Source organism: Heterodontus francisci, chromosome 34 (genome assembly GCF_036365525.1).
Source record: "Heterodontus francisci isolate sHetFra1 chromosome 34, sHetFra1.hap1, whole genome shotgun sequence".
In the NCBI taxonomy this organism is placed as follows: domain Eukaryota; kingdom Metazoa; phylum Chordata; class Chondrichthyes; order Heterodontiformes; family Heterodontidae; genus Heterodontus; species Heterodontus francisci.
The window spans coordinates 36268463-36280865 of NC_090404.1; the positions used below are offsets into that span (position 1 = coordinate 36268463).

At 43.1% G+C, this 12403-nt stretch overlaps 1 non-coding gene across 1 annotated transcript; it reads right to left on the reverse strand.

Annotated features, from left to right (window-relative positions):
* Window positions 1-267: 267 nt before the first annotated feature.
* On the reverse strand, window positions 268-350 carry trnas-uga (transfer RNA serine (anticodon UGA)). The gene has a single exon. It is a non-coding gene; the product is annotated as a tRNA-Ser (tRNA).
* Window positions 351-12403: the final 12053 nt, after the last annotated feature.

Sequence of the window (12403 nt, forward strand, 5' to 3'; positions counted from 1 at the left end):
GCCTGAGTTGGACCAGAACAAAGAATGCTCAACATATCCCACAAAAAGACATGCATAACTAGGACCCATGGGGGTACCCATAGCAACACCTAGACTTGAAGGAAGTGAGTGGAGTTGAAGGAGAAGTTGTTCAATGTGAGAACAGGCTGATTTTTGTGTTTATTTCTCACCTTTCGTTCAGCTTCCACAATATCTGTTTGATGTGAACACATTTGAACATTTCCAATAAGCAAATGGAGTCATTTTCGAGGAAAATTACACTAATTTCGCTGTGAGCAGGGTTCGAACCTGCGCAGGGAAACCCCCATTGGATTTCAAGTCCAACACCTTAACCACTCGGCCATCACAGCACAGTAGAAGTTCCCCTTTGTATTTAATTATCGCTACAATACTTTATGCAACTGACTTTGCACATATTCTGGGAATCATTGTCTTTGAGCCTTGAATTGCATTACATCTCCCAGTTGATGTGAAAATTAACATGATGGAATCAGTGAATTTTACAACACAGAAGGAAGCCTCTCGACCCGCCGAGCCTGTGCCAGCTCTTTGGAAGATCAGTCAGTTTAATCCCACAATCCAGCTTTTCCCCATCACCCTGGAAATCAGTCCTCTTCTCTTCTCGCTATTCTCTGTTTTATATCCCTCAGATAATTATGTATCCAGGCTGTCACTGGTCCTTTAATTCCATCACTTTAATTTTTCTAACAAGTTGATTATGTGGTATTTCACCAAATGACTTTTGAAAATCCATCTCCACAACAGCAACCACATTACCACTGCCCTCATCAAAAGTCTCCGTTACTTCATCAAAGAACACAGTTCATGAGAAAAACACCAACTGCCATGAAATCAAAACCCAGTTCCTCAATTCACATTCCTTGTCTCAGAAAATTCCCCAAAGAAATATTATCAGCATTCCGACTCTGTCCTTCCAAAGGCCAGTCCTGCTTTTGTAGTGTGTGTCTGCCGAGCAGTCACTCAGACCGAAATGTATGGACTGAGTTCAAGGTCCAAATGAACATTGGTGTGAATGGAACATGTGCAACTGAGAATCAGCGGTGGTAACCCAGAAAGGCTTTAAGAAAAAAAGGCTTGAAATAAAAACATGAAAGTGAATGTTACAGTCGGCTAAGCTGCAGTAAAATGAAATGGAAGGAAGTCAGTATTAATAGTGGTCGGAATAATCTGAGAAGAGGTTTGAATGTTGGAACCTGAAGCACAGGCATGTGTAAGTGCGATGATGTAAAAGGAGACAATAGTTTTCATCCATCAAGAAGAAATACATTTTCATGGAGTAAAGATTGGTTCTTTGCTGCATTCCATTAGCAGGTGCAGCAGCTGGTTTAAGACATAAAACAAGCTCTGTCTTGATCGGTGTTGCTATGACCCCAACACAGAGTATTCACCATTATACAGTCACAGTCCCACTCAATCAGCTGCGATAGTCTGACATGGATTGTTAGACAAAGATCTTTTTAGTGAAGATGATCTCTCCACGAAAGCTAACAGACCTGCTGAATATTTCCAACATCTTCTGCTTTTATTTTCAACTTTACATCTAAGTAGCTTTTCTGACGAGAAAACACAAGTTATGACAGCATTGGGATTGGAAACCCAGTCGCTCATAAGACTGGAACATAAATCCACAGAACCACACTAATAGAGATTAAATTCTGGCACTGATGACTGGTAATTAAAAGTGAGTTTTCTTGCTGTGTGCTCTCTGAGTCCAGGGCTTTGTAATGAGAATGAAGGAAATATGAGAACTTTCTGAGCCGTGTTCCTGGGACGATGTGGCCGAGAGGTTCAGTCGACGGCCCATGAATCCATTACACCTGCACACATGGTTTTGAATTCCATCCTCATAGTTATTGTGTTGAAGAAGAATGTGTTCTTTTATTCCTTTTATCAGCACATCCAAGATTCCTGAATCTGAGTTCCATCCTTCCCCAGGCCGCAGTGGGGGAGTTATGTATTGCTGCCTTACTCTGTTTGCTCAAATCTACAAAACCATCATTTCAGCCCAAACACTTCCTGCAGGGAGATGTGGAGAGTATAAGATCGGAGTTATGTGAAGTATCAAAGTGGATAATTGTATCCTGGTGAAAGGAATATCTCTCCACAAATACTCCCTGACCTGCTGAATGTTTCTAGCATTGTCTGTTTTTAATTTTCTGCTTTCACGATAACGGTTTCCTTTTTTTTTTGTTTACTTGCCCCAAGTGTGCAGCTCCAGGCTCAACTTTTCTGTGTTCTTCACACACACAACTTTGCTCTTTATTTTCCTGCATGCACTGTAAAGTCAGCCGTTTACACACACATTGATCAGTGCCATGGCTTTCAAAACCCTTTTCTCATAGTTTCAGAGAGTCTAAGCGTTTCTTAGTGAATTCACAAGGACATGGGGATTATCGAGGCTGAGAGGGAATATAAGGGGTTAATATGTTATCCAGAGGATCTAAAGGCTATCAGTGTGTACAGTAACAGTAAAGGACTCTCAGAGTATATCAAAGAAATAACAGAGCATATTAGAGAAGATCATGAGTTAAAGGAGATTCAAAGCGTTTAAGGAAGGGTCAGGATCTATCAGATAGGATAAAGAACGCTCAGGATGTATTAAAGAGGATAACGCATGATCAGGTTGCATCAGATATACCCATCCTCAATGATGGGGGAGCCCAGCACATCAGTGCAAAGGACAAGGCTGAAGCATTTGCATCCATCTTCAGCCAAAACTGCTAAGTGGATGATCCATCTTGGCCTCCTCTTGATGTCGCCAGCATCACAGATGCCAGTCGTCAGCTGATATGATTCACTCCACGTGATATCAAGAATCGGCTGAAGGCATTAGATACTGCAAAGGCCCTGAAAACATTCTGAAAATAGAATTGAAGACCTGTGCTTCAGAACTTGCTGCTCCCCTTGCCAAGCTGTTCCAGTACAGCTACAATACTGGCATCTACATGGCAATGTGGAAATTTCTCAGGTATGTCCTGCACACAAAATGCAGGACAAATCCAACCCGGTCATTTACCACCTGATCAGTCTAATCTCGATCATCAGTCATGTGATGGCAGGTGTTGTCGGCAGTGCTATGAAGCAGCACTTGCTCAGCAATAACCTGCTCAGTGACGCTCTGTTTGGGTTCTACCAGGGCCACTCAGCTCCTGAACTCGTTACAGCCTTGGTCCAAACATGGACAAAAGAGCTGAACTGCAGTGGTGAGGTGAGAATGACTGCCCTTGACATCAAGGCAACATTTGTCCAAGTTTAACATCAAGGAGCCCAAGCAAAATGGAGCGAATGGGAATCAGGGGGATAACTCTCCACTGATTGGAGTCATACTGTGCTCAAACAAAGATGGTTGTGGTTGTTGGAGGTCAATCATCTAAGCTCCAGATCACTATTGTAGCAGTTCCTCAGTGTAGTGTCCAAGGCTCAACCATCTTCAGCTGCTTCATCACTGACTTCCCTCCATCATAAGGACAGATGTAAGGATGTTTGTTGCTAATTGCACAATTTTCAGCACCATTCGTGACTCTTCAGATACTGAAGCAGTCGATGTTCATATGCAGCAAGACCTGGATAATATCCACGCTTGGACTGATAAGTGGTGAGTAACATTCACGCCACACAAGTGCCAGTCAATGACCATCTCCAACAAGAGACAATCTAACCATCTCCACTTGATGTTCAGTGACATCACGATCACTGAAACCTCGACTATCAACATTCTGGGAGCTACCGTTGACCAGAAACTGAAATGGACTTGCCACATAAATACCGTGGCTACAAGAGGGGGTCAGAGCCTGGGAATTCTGTAACGAGTAACCGACCACCTGACACCCCAAAGCCTGTCTGCCAGCAACATGACACAAATCAGGAGTGTGACGGAATACTCTCTGCTCACCTGAATTTTGTTGGAGCTGCACTCACTCAGGAAGCTCGAAACCATCCAGGACAAAGCAGCCCGCTTGAGTGGCACCCCATCCACCACAACAAACATTCACTCCCTTCACCAGCGATGCACAGTGGCAGCAGAGTGTATTATCTACAACATGCACTGCAACAACTCACCACAATTCCTTCGACAGAACTTTCCAAATGCGTGACCTATCCTACCTGGTAGGACAAGGACAGCAGATGAGTGGGAACATCACCATCTGCAAGTTCCCCTCCAAGCCATACATTCTCCTGACTTGGAATATATCACCATTCCTTGACTGTTATTGGATCAAAATCCTGTATCTCCCTCCCTAACAGCACCGTGGGTGCACCTGCACCACATGGACTGCAGCGGTTCAAGAAGCTCAACACCACCTTCTCAAGGGCAATTAAAGATGGACAATAAATGCTGGTCTTGCCAGCGATGCCCACAACCCACGAAATGAATTTTAAGAAGTTGGGAAATTATCAGAAATCAGCCAAATTAGTGGCACTGGTTTGTCCTGGCTGTCTCTCTTTAGGCTTCAGTCACTCTCGGTGTATATGACTGTTCCGTCTATATGAGTCAATGTGGTTCACATTTTGGAAATTTGCAGCAGACATGTTTGCTGTTCCTTCCTCCTGTTCCTCCTTGATTATTTCTGCCTGTGTGTAACTGAGGCTGCGTTTGTGGGTAGGTCTTGTCCTTTGTCCCCATCACACATGTTGCAGCACTTACTCTGCTTCCAGTCCTTTGTCTGGTGGCCTTCCTGCTGACAGCTGCTTTGTATTTGGCCGCCACGTGTCCAGAATCTCCACATAACTGAATTTCCTCATCCCTGGGCATGATGCAAGGTGAAGGATTGCGAGGCTGTTTTGAAACTATTTGCACTTGGGAGTGTGAAAAACCGAAAGGAACCAAAAGTAAAATCTAGTCTCCAGCTTTGTGAATCTTTAGAAATGCTTTGGGAAATGGAGTTGTTAATTTATTTTGAGGTTGTTCTTGGAACAGAGATTGCTGAGGGGAGATCTGATTGAAATGTATAAAATGTTGAGGGGTAGAGGGGAGGTGAATGGCCTATTTATTTCAGCAGAGAGGTCAGTGACTAGATGCATAGATTTAAAGTGAATGGTAGAAAAATTTGAGGATAGATGAGGAACAATCTTTTCATCCAGAGGGTGTTGGGGGTTTGGAACTCACTGTCTGAAAGGGTAGTTGAGGCAGAAACCCTCGACTCATTTAAGAGGAGTCTAGATATGCATCTCAAGTGTCATAATCTTCAGGGCTACGAACCAAATGCTGGAAGGTGGGATTAGAAGGGGTGGATCATTTTTTGACCACACAGACGCAATGGGCCAAGTGGCTTCTTTCTGTGCCTTAAACTTTCTATAATTCCGTTATTCTACGATTCAAGATGAGAGCACAACGCAGCACATTTAAAGCAACAAGGGAAAAAAGAAGTTTCTCTCTATTTCCCCGACTAATTTGAAGATTGAGGGAGCAAGGGCTTTTCTCATTGGAGCGAAGAAGGATGAGAGGTGACTTGATAGAGGGGTACAAGATGATGAGAGGCAGAGACAGAGTGGATAGTCAGAGACTTTTTCCCAGGGTGGAAAGGGCTATCACCAGGGGGCATAATTTTAGGGTGATTGGAGGAAGGTTTCGGAGAGCTGTCAGAGGTAGGTTCTTTACACAGAGAGTGGTGGGTGCGTGGAATGCGCTGCCAGCGGTGGTAGTAGAAGCAGATACATTAGGGGCATTTAAGCGACTCTTGGATAGGTACATGGATGATAGTAGAATAAATGGTAGGTAGTTACTTAGATCTTGTGTCGGTTAAAGATTCGGCACAACATCGTGGGCCGAAGGGCCTGTACTGTGCTGTACTGTTCTATGTTCTATGTTCTAATTCATTTCCAAATCCTAAAATACTCAGTCAAATCATCCATTAACCTCCGATATTCCAAGGAATGCAGGCCTGCTTGAATGAATCGCACCTCATAATTTAACCATGAGAGCCTTTGCTACATTCTGGTAAATTTTCACTGCCCTGTTTCCAAGGCCAATGTGTATCCTTTATAAAGGGCTGAGACCAAAACTATACACAGTACTCCAGGTGTGGTCTAACCAGAATATTGTGTAGTTGGAGCAAAACGTCTCCTTTATATAACAGTATAGAATTTAATCATAAAATTGTTACAGCACAGAAGGAGGTGTTCCTGCCCTTTATATGAATGCAGGCTCTCTGCAAGAGCAACTCAGCTGGTCCAACACACCCGCCTTTTCCATACAGCTCTGCACATCTTTTTCCTCAGATAATTATCCATTTTTTTTCTTATTCGTTCTTGAGATACGAAGGTCCCTGGCAATGCCGGAATGTACTTCCCATCCCTAATTGCACTTGGGAAGGTGGTAGTGAGCTGCCATCTTGAACCGTTGAAGTCCATATGGTGAGGTACATGCACAGTGCTGTTAGGGAGGGAGTTCCAGGATTTTGACTCAGCAATATAGTTCCAAGTCAGGATGTTGTGTGACTTGGAGGGAGGCATGCAGGTGGTGCTGTTCCCATGCATCTACTGCTTTCGTCTTTCTAGGTGATACTGGTTGCGAGTTTGCAAGGAGTTGTGAAAGGAGCATTGGTGAATTGCTGCACTGCATCTTGTATTTGATACACACTGCTGCCACTGTGCATCGTACTGGAGGAAGTGAATATTTAAGATGGTAGTGATGATGCGAGTTGCTTCATCTTGGATGGTGTTGAACTTCTGGAGTACTGCTGTGACTGAAATTTTGCAGGCAAGTGGAGAATATTCCATCACACTCCTGACTTCTGCCTTCTCGATGGTGGACAGGTTTTGGGGAGTTAGAAGATGAGTTGCAGAATTACCAGCCCCTGACCAACTCTTGCAGCCACAGTATGTTTATCGCTGTTCCAGGTTTCTGGGCAAGGCTGATCCCCAGGATGTTGATGGTGGGGGTTTCAGCGATGATAATGCCATTGAATGTCAGGGGGAGATGTTTAGATTCTCTGTTATTGGAGATGATAATTGCCTGGCACTTGGGTGGTGTGGATGTTACCTGCCACTATTCAGCCCAAGCCTGAATGTCGTCCAGGTGTTGTTGCATGTGGATCTGGACTACTTCACAATCTGAGGCATCGAGAATGGTACTGAACTTTATTCAATTATCGGCGAACATCCCCACTTCTGGACTTATGATGGAGGGAAATTCATTGATGAAGCATCTGAAGATGGTTGGGCCTCTGACCATCAGCCCAAGTAACTCCTGCAGCAATGTACTGGGGCTGAGATGATTGGCCTCCAGAACCACAACCATGTTCCTTTGTGTTCGGTAGGACTCCATCTCGTGGAGCATTTCCCCCCGATTCCCATTGCCTCCAGTTTTGCTTGAGCTCCTTGATACCATACTAAGTCTACTGTTACCTTGCTGGCAAAGGCAGTCACTATCACTTCTTGAGTTCAGCTCCATTTACCATGTTTGGACCAAGTCTGTAATGAGGTTTGGAATTGAGTGCCCCTGGTGGATTCCAAACTGAGCATCCATTAGTGATTTATTACTGAGTAAGTGCTGTTTGATAACACTGTCGATGATACCTTCCACAAATTTGCTGATGATTGAGAGTAGATTGATGTGGCAGTAATTGGCCGGATTGGATTTCTGCCGATTTTTGTGGACAGGACATAAATGGGCAATTTTCCACATTGTCGGGTAGATGCCTATATTACAACTGCACCGGAACAGTTTGTCTAAGGACACGGCTAGTTCTGGAGAACAGGTCTTCCGTATGACAGCTGGGATTTTTTCAGGGCCCATGGACTTTTCTGTATCCAGTGCCTTTACCAATCTCTTGGTATCACATGGATTTAATCGAATTGTCCAAAGACTGGCATCTCTGATGGTGAGGACCAATTCTCTCTTCAACCCAGGACTGAATATGCTTCCACTTCACTCTCAGCATTGGAAATAGCTGAGGCCCCAGCAATGTTACTTGAGGCACTCCACTAGTAACAGCCTGCCAACTTGAAAATGCTCCATTTATCCCTACTCTTTGCTTTCTGTCCGTTAAGCTCTATGTCCTCTATGCATGCTAATATATTAGCCCAATTCCATGAGCCTTTATCTAGTGTATTAATCTTCTGTGGTAGCTAACTGAATGCTTTTTGGAAATCCAATTATACTATATTTCCTGGTTCCCCTTTATCTACCTTCTAGTTACATCCTCAGAATTCTGTAATAAATTTGTCAAGCAAGATTACCATTTCGTAAAACCATGTTGACTTTGTTTGATCAGACTATGATTTTCTTCGTGCTTGTTCAGACTTCCTGAAACATCGATGAGAGCATTTTCCCGACCACTGATGTTAGGCTAACTGGCCTGCAGTTCACCATGTTAAATATATTAAACTGGGGTTCCAGTGGTGCAATTAGTTAACGTGTGGTACTTATACAACAGTACAATTAGCGAGTAATGCCAAGGTTGTGAGTTTGAGCCTCACCAATAGCACAAATTTTAGAGACAGGGAGCAATGTGAAGCAGCTCAGCAATGAAGAGAGCTGTGATCAGTGAGTCTGAACTGACCAGAAGAGGAGAAAAAAATAATTGTGAGGTGACATCACAGGAAGAGGAGCCACTTGTAGTGAGCGCACTGCTGAACATCATAGTCATTTGCAGCACAGAAGGAGACATTTCGGTCCATGCTGGCTCTGCAGGGAGCTGTGCAATCAGACTCGATAACAGGAATTTGAAAAAAAATGCTGGAAATATCCAACAGGTCTGGCAGCATCAGTGGAGAGGGAAGCAACGTTAATGTTTCAGGTCTGTGACATTTCCTCAGAACTGACAAAGGTTAGAAATGTCGCTGGTTCTAAGCAAATAAAACAGAGGTGGGGCAGAAAATAACACGAGGCAAGGTGTCAATGCACGCAGCCCTGCAAGCCTATTTTTTCTGAGTCGTCCTGTTGAAGTTACTGATCATTTCTGCTTCTACCACCCTTGTGGGCAGCGAGTTCCATGTCATTACCACTTGCTATGTAAAAACAGGACTTCCTCATATTCCCCCTGCATCTTTTCCCCCCAGAACGTGCAATCTGTTTCCCAGACTTCTGATAGCATTTGTTAATGGGAACAATTTTTCCTTGTCTAACGTATCTAAGCCTGTCATAATCTGGCACACTTCTATTAAATCTTCCCTCAATCTCCTTTGTTCGAAGGAGAACAAACCCAGCTCTTCCAACCTAACCGAGAAACTAAAATCCTCCATCCCCGGAACCATTTGGATAAATCTCCTCTGCACCCTCTCAAGGACCCTCACATACTTCCTGAAATGCTGTGACCAGAACTAGACGCAGTCCTCCAGTTGAGGCCTAAACAGAGCATTATAGAGATCCACGATAATTGTACTGAGTACTTCTATTTATAAAGCCCAAGATTCCATGTGCTTTGCTCACCATTCTCTCAGTATGTCTTGCCACCTTCAAGGATCTATGCACCTGCACCCCCAGGTCCTTCTGTTTCTGCACACTCTTCAGAACTATGCCATTACGTCCAAATTGCCTCGCCCTAATCCTTCTGGAAAATGCATCACCTCACACTTCTCAGTATAAACTTCCATCTGCCACCTTTCTGTCCATTCTGCTAGCCTATCTCTGTCCTGTTGCAGACTGTTCATATCATGCTCACTGTTTGCTGCAGCTCCAGGATTGGTGTCATCAGCAAATGTTGATATTCTCCTCTGTTCTCCAAGATTGAAGTCATTTATATGAAGTGAAACAAAAACAGTGGTCCCAGCACTGATCCTTGGGGAACACCACTGTCTACTCTCCTCCAGTTTGAAACAAAAACATTTCCTTTGACTGGCTGTTTTCAGTCCGTAAACAATTATTTTATCAATTGGACACAGAACCCCCTTTCCATGAGCCACAATTTTGTTAGCAAACCTTTAATGTGGGACCTTGTCAAATATTTTCTTAAAATCCGTATAAACAACATTCAACACATTCCCTTCATCAACCTTCCCTGCTACTTCATCAAAAAATTCATTTAAATTAGGCATGCATGATCTGTCTTTTACAAATCCATGCTCACTATCCTTAATTAACTTGAACCTCTCTATGTGTAAATTGATATTTTCCCTGACTATTGTTTCGAAAATCTTACCCACCACTGATGTTCAACTAACTGGCCTATAGTTGCTAGTACTGTCTTTACACATTTCTTCAATAAGGGTGACACATTTTCCACTCTCCAATTCTCTGGCACCTTCTATCCTGACTCAAATTTCTAGAACTGTGGAAAGACCGTTACCCATCTTGGACTGGGTCTGAGGAGAGGTTTCTCCAACAGAGGCTGATTTTGACGTTGAGCTACAATTAAAATTTCCACTTCATCAGAGATGTCTCTCTGTCTTTGCCTTAGATCTGACCTCGGACTTTCTCTTACATGAGCTTCTGGCATGATTTGTGTTTGAATAACTATTGGTGCCCAACTCATAACCAAACTATCTGATTCATTCGACTCATTTGATTTTTCCCAACTTCCTTCTTTTTTGTGAACCTCTGAAGGTAAGGCATGATCTATCTGTACAAACCTAACCTTTCCACTACCAAACATCTTAACTAAATATGTGTGAGGACCACATCTTCCACCACTATCACTGGTCACCACTTCAACCACTTGTGATGATGATTCTTCAATCTATCCTTCTGGTTCAACTTCAGACTTCTTTCTCCCACTCTAGCTCTCTCATGACTCTCTTTCCGTCTTGATTGTTTCTCTTCTACTAACAGCGTTAAATGTGGCTTCAGCAATGAAAACCTCGTTCTCGGCTGTCAGCTAAGAAACAATTCAGCTGGCGTTATGCTGGTAGCAGTGTGAGGGGTGTTACAATAGATAAACAGAAAGTTCAGCAATCTGTGATGCAATGATAACTGACTTTTGTTCAGATTGATATCCAGCATTTGCTTGACAAGAGCATGCTTCACAATCTGCACTGTGTGCTCTGCTGCTCCTTTGGAAGCAGGATGATACAGTGGAACTCTAGTGTCTTTAATGCCATTTGTTCTCATGAATTGTACAAACTCTTCTGAACCAAACTGAGGTCTGTTTTCCGACACAGTTTCCTCCGGTACCCCATAAGCAGAAAACAAACTGCACAAAATGTCTGGAGTTTTGCTAGTTGTTCCTCAATTCATTGGAAACCCCTCAATCGTCTTCGAATGTCTCTTTCTCAATGAACATCTGCTGTCCTTCTAATTCTGTGAAATCTATGTGCAGCCTCTGCCACACTCTAGCTGGCCATTTCCATGGCTGAAAAGGTACCGATGGCGGCTTCCTTTCTACTGCTTGACATGTTCCAGATGATTTCACTATGTTTTCAATGTCTTTCTCTAACTCTGGCCACAAAAGATATCTCCTCACTAGACTCTTCGTCAAACATATCCCTAAGTGATCATCATGAACATCACATAGCAACTGCAATATGTAATTTCCAGGGATTATAACTCTAGCTATTACAACAGGACATAAATTTGATCAACCGACAACTCATTCTTATGCACAAAAAATGGCCTGAATTCGAAATTCAGTATCTGTGTTTCCCACCCATTTGTGTTATATTTGTACACCTTTGCCAATACGGAGCCCCTACGAGTTGTTCCATCAATGTCATCTGCTGTTACTGGAAACTCGTCTTTGTCTGAAGCCCACATCCCAGGAACGAGTAAATAAAAACTGATCTGTATGGAGAGGAATCACATGCTAGTTTAATCTCTTTGAGCACATCGTAATGCAGAAGCATCACACCCTCTACAAGTTGACGTTTACGCAATTTGAATGCCTTATCACACTCCTTTGTCCTATTCCACGGAAACCCTTCCTCAAGAGTTCATTCAATGGATGCAACAATGTTGCCAGATCTGGTATGAATTTACCGCAGTAAATTAGGAGGTTCAAAAAATATCTGAGATCAGCTGTGTTCTGAGGGTGTGGCGCATTTCTAATTGCTTGAACCTTACACTTGGTAACATTTAACCCATTCTTATCTACTTTGTGACCCAAGTGCATTACAGAATTTTGAAACATTTCACATTTGTTTTCCTTCATCCTATTGCCATGCTTTTCCAAGTGTTGGAACACCTCTTTCATCTGCCATCAAAGGTTTGCTTGTTTGGAGCACGAATATGATTGTCATCCAAATAACACACTACTAGCTCCATTCCTTACAAAATTTGGTTCCTCACCCTTTGGAAAATTCCACGGACTGAAGAAACACCAAATGGCAGCCTGTGAAACTGAAATAGACCCATGTGTGTAATGATAGTCAAGAATGACTCAGACTCAGTGTCTGACTCAAGCTGCAGATAGGCATTTGTCAGATCTAAATTTGAAAAAGTCTGGCTTCCTGTCAACGTCGTGAACAGATGCTCCATGTTTGTCAAGTTATTGGGTGGATTACATTC